Here is a 5,261-nt window from a genome sequence, read left to right as displayed (position 1 = left end):
ACCGCCCAGCGAGCCTACGAATAGATTACTCACGAACGACGAAGAGATTCATGGAATTGGAGAGGGAAGAAGGTTGATGTTGACGATGACGATGATTTCCCCTCTCTGGAGCCCAAGACGGACTCCAGATCTGCCCTCCAGATGAAGAACATGTGGTGGCGGCGCCTCCGTATCGAAAACGCGACAAAAACTTCTCTTTTTTATTTTTTCTGGGACGAAAGGCAACTTATAGAGCTGGAGTTGGGGCGGCAGGGCCGTGTGGGCCCCACAAGCCTGCCCACCACCACCAGGGAGGGTGGTGGCGGAGCAGGGGCTTGTGGCCCACTGGCCCACCCCCTGAATTGGAACTTGGAGCAGATATTTTTGATATTTTCCAAAACTGCTCCCCGTAAATTTTCAAGACGTTTGCAGAACTTTGATTTCTGCACAAAAATAACACCAAGGCAATTCTGCTGAAAACAACGTCAGTCCAGGTTAGTTCCATTCAAATCATGCAAATTAGAGTCCAAAACAAGGGCAAAAGAGTTTGGAAAAGTAGATACGATGGAGACGTATCAACTCCCCCAAGCTTAAAACCTTGCTTGTCCTCAAGCAACTCAGTTGACAAACTGAGAGAGAAAGAAAAACTTTGACAAACTCTGTTTGATCTTGTTGTTGCAACTATGTCTAACTCATAACCAGAATTTCAGCAAGATCACAAGTTAACCACATAAGCAAATGACACAAAGGTCTCACGGTAAACTAATATCAATGGCATAATCAGCTAACGAGCAAATAATAATGAGTTTCAAATACCAACAGTTCAATCAAAACAAACATGAAGCAATATGAATAGGTGGTATCTCGCTAGCTCTTTCCGAGATCGCAAAACATAAATGCAGAGCACTTTCAAAGATCAAGGGCGGACTAAACATTGTAACTCATAGCAACGAAGATCCAGTCATAGTCATACTCAATATCAATCAAAAGCAAAGCATAAAAATGACAGAGGTGCTCTCTAATTAGTGCTTATATAAGAGGAGGATGACTCAACAGGAAAATAAATAGACATGCCCTTCGCAGAGGGAAGCATTGATTTGCAGAGGTGCCAGATCTCAAGCTTTGAAAACAGAGATAATAATTTTGGGTGGCATGCTTTCATTGTCAACGCAATGACCAAGAGTTCTCAATATCTTCCATGCTACTCATGCTATAGGCGGTTCCCAAACAGAAAAGTGAAGTTTTAACTCCCCCACCACCAATCAATCACACTCCATGGCTAGCCGAATCCTCGGGTACTGTCCATACTAACATCAATCCGGGGGGAGTCTTATTTTACAATTATGTTTTTGATTTAAGCGTGGAACTGGGCATCCCAAATACCGGCCCCTTTCTTGTGAATGACTGTGAATAAACACATGTCGAGGATAACACTCCTAGCATGGAAGATACCAATAGCCCTCTGTCACCACATGAGCGGTTCGGGCATGCAAAACAGATTATTTCTTGAAGGTTTAGAGAATGGCACATGCAAATTTACTTGGAACGGCAGGTAGATACCGCAAATAGGTAGGTATGGTGGACTCTCATAGAAAAACTTTTGGGTTCATGGAGGTGGATGCACAAGCAATATTCCCGCTTTGTACAAGTGAAGGCTAGCAAAAGACTGGGAAGCGACCAACTAGAGAGGGACAACAGTCATCAAGATGCAATGAGTTTGACTAACATTGAATGCAAGCATGAACATGATATAAATCACGAGAATACGAACATCATAGAGGCTATGTTGATTTTGTTTCAACTACATGCATGAACATGCGCCAAGTCAAGCCAATTGAAACATTCAAAGGAGAATACCATCCTATCATACTACATCATAGTCATCTCAAAATCTATGTTGGCAATCAAGACAAACCATCATAAGCTCTCAGCTAAATAAGCATGGCATTAGAAACTATGATCTCTAAGTTGTCATTGCAAACATGGTTCTCTCACAACAAAGCTAAATCTGGGTCGACAAGCTAGTCATATTTACAAAAACAAAATATATAGAGTCCATACCAGCTTTTCAGTCTCAGTCACTTCATCATATATCATCATTGTTGCCTTTCATTTGCACGGTCAAACGATGTGAAAAATATTAAGCGCATTGGACTAAGCTGAATCTGCAGGCAAACACAAAGGATAAGACAAAGTAATATGGCTCTTTGAAAGCTAAACAGGTAAGCATGCAAGAACCACTAAGCATTGTAACCAATATCTTCTACCTTGACACAAAGAAAAAGAAAACTATTTACACGGGAAAGCTCCCAACAAGCAAAAGAAGAAAGAAAAATCTTTTGGGGTTTTCTCAAAAGGACACAAAACAAGAAAACAAAAAGAAACTAGCATGGATAATACAGTGGCAAAGTGTAAACACCGGCTAAAAAAGTGAAAGCATAAGCATGAATGTAAAGTCGGTGAGAACACGTACTCCCCCAAGCTTAAGCTTTTGGCCTAGCTTGGTCTACTCCCAAGGTGGGAAATAACCAGCTCCAGGATACTCTCGAGCAGACTGTGGATGCCACTGCTGTGTGAGCTCCTCTAGCTCCCACTGATAAACTGGCGTCTGGTACTCGACTGGCGGCTCGGGCACGGGCGCCTGTGGTTGAGACAAGCCCCAATATGCGTAGATGTCGGCGGTCATAATAGTATACCTTCCTGCATGAAGATCGAACAAAGAAGGAGCAGGCAAAGTAATAGTCTCTCGAGTATCCTGAATAAACACCAGGTTATAAATCATCTGTCTACTAGCATCTCTATCCAGAAAATCATGGCAAACCATGCTGTCATAATCCAGATATCTCTCAGGGAGAAGCATCTCTCCTTCCTCTCCCAGTCTAATGGGTATCTCAAAGTGTCTGGCAAGACGGGTAGCATAGATACCTCCATAGACAACACCTTTAGAATGGTTCAGGTTCAACCATTGAGCTACTATAGCGCCCAAGCTATAAGTCTTATCGTTATAAAGGCCTTCGCGCAAAACCGAAAGGTCTGGAGAACTAAGTGATCCAGCCTCCCCACGGCCAATCAAACATTTTCACACAAATAGTGAGAAGTACCGAAGCACAGGAAAATGTATGCTAGCAATTCTAGCGCGAGACACTCCTCTCTCCTCTCCAACAATAATAGAACCAATGAAATCCTCCAAGTCCCGTGGACGAGGGTCACGGATATCCCCAACATAAGGTAATTTTCATATATTGCAAAAGTCCCGCAACGTCATGCATTGGGGGACATCGTATATCATGAACTCAACCATGGGAGGATTCTTCCTCAGGTAAAAGTTGAAGCTTTGAACGAAAATATTGGTGAGGAGGAGATATTGTGGGCACTTATCTTCAACGAACGCAGTAAGACCTGCGTTCTCCACCAAGTAATAAAAGTCTTCATAAAGTCCGGTGGCGCGCAAAAAATCATCACTTGGCCACTCGCACGCTCGAACTTCTGTGACTCGAGGGACTACGTACTTGGGGTGATTCTTCTCATCCTCCTTGGGGTTACGGCTTGAAGAGCCTCTCAAGAACCTCGTCATCTTTTCCTTTTTCTAGCTCTGAAAAATTCTGAAATTTTTAGAGGCTTCGAAAGAAAAGTGAATAAGGATTAATCCAACTTGTAGCAACTACTCCTTCTAGTGCCTAGAGACCGTATCACGCGCTAAAACTACTTGGGACCAACTAAAATCAACATTTCTAGCTCAAGAATAGGGTCACCAATGTAGCAAGAATTTGGGAAGGATAAAGCACTAGAGCAAAAACTAATTGGACCAATGGATGAGTCACTCACCAAGGAGTAATTTCCCCAAAACGGTTCGGAGAAGGGTGCTTTGAGCAAGGAGATCGAAAATCACAGCCAAATGAGCAAGAACACGGGTTTGAGCTGCGAAACAATTTTTTCTGGAGGTGGAAGAAGAGGCTGAGAGATGGAATGAGTGGAGGGGGTGCCTGTGGGCCCCACAAGCTTGCACCACGCCACCAGGGGTGGTGGCAGAGCAAGGGCTTGTGGCCCACTGGTCAGGCCCCCTGGCCAGCTCTCACGCCCAGAAATTTTCAAAAATTCCAGAAAAAAGCATACTAAATTTTCAGGACCATCGAAGAACTTTTATTTTCGAGGTATTTTTCTCCAGGACGCTTAAACAGAAAACAGAAAAAGCTAAACTAATTCTATCATTTTTCTTCTAAGCAACAGAAAAGGAAAATTCAAAACAGAGGTATGTGACTCTTTGATTCATCCGTCTCATGGTCATCAAAAGAAATCCGTCAATGGGATTGATCAAGTCCTTATGACAAAATCTTCTCGAATCGCAAGAGAGAACGGAGAATTTTCAAATAGCCACTAAGTCACCTCAATGGGGATATGTATCTCCCCAACAAGCAAATCATACTTCATCTTGACACGAGGCATAGGGCATTCAAAGCTCCCAATAAGAATTGATGAAGTCTTTTCGATAGCATTGATGCAATGTACTTGATATCGTTTCTCCGGAAAGTGCACGGTGTGCTCATTACCGTTGACATGGAAAGTGACATTGTCTTTGTTGCAATCTATAACAGCCCCTACAGTGTTTAAAAAGGGTCTTCCGAGGATGACAGCCATGGCATTGTCCTCGGGAATATCCAAGATAACAAAGTCTGTTAAGATAGTGGTGTTAGCAACCACAACAGGCACATCCTCACAAATGTCGATAGGGAAAGCACTTGATTTGTCGGCCATTTGCACATAAATTTCAGTGGGTGTCAACTTATCTAATTCAAGTCTACGATAAAGAGAGAGCGACATAACACTAACACCGGCTCCAAGGTCACATAAGGAAGTTCTTACGTAGTTTCCTTTAATGGAGCAAGGTATATTGGGCACTCCGGGATCACCAAGTTTCTTAGGAGTTCCACCTTTGAAAGTATAATTGGCAAGCATGGTGGAGATCTCAAGATATGGTATCTTCCGTTTATTAGTCACGATATCTTTAATGTACTTGGTGTACAGAGACATCTTGAGCATATCAGTTAACCACATCTGCAGAAAGACGGGTCTTATCATCTCAACGAAGCGCTCAAAATCCTCATCATCCTTTTTCTTGGATGGCTTAGGAGGAAAGGGCATAGGTCTCTGAACCCATGGCTCTCTTTCTTTACCATGCTTCCTAGTAGTGAAGTCATTCTTGTCGTATCTCTTAGGTTGTGGATTATCAGGATTAACCGTAGGTTCAATCTCCACATCCTCATCATGGCTAGGTTGAGCATTAT

This window comes from Hordeum vulgare, chromosome 4H (assembly GCF_904849725.1).
Source record: "Hordeum vulgare subsp. vulgare chromosome 4H, MorexV3_pseudomolecules_assembly, whole genome shotgun sequence".
NCBI classification, from domain to species: domain Eukaryota; kingdom Viridiplantae; phylum Streptophyta; class Magnoliopsida; order Poales; family Poaceae; genus Hordeum; species Hordeum vulgare.
Note: the sequence above shows the minus strand (reverse complement) of the source record.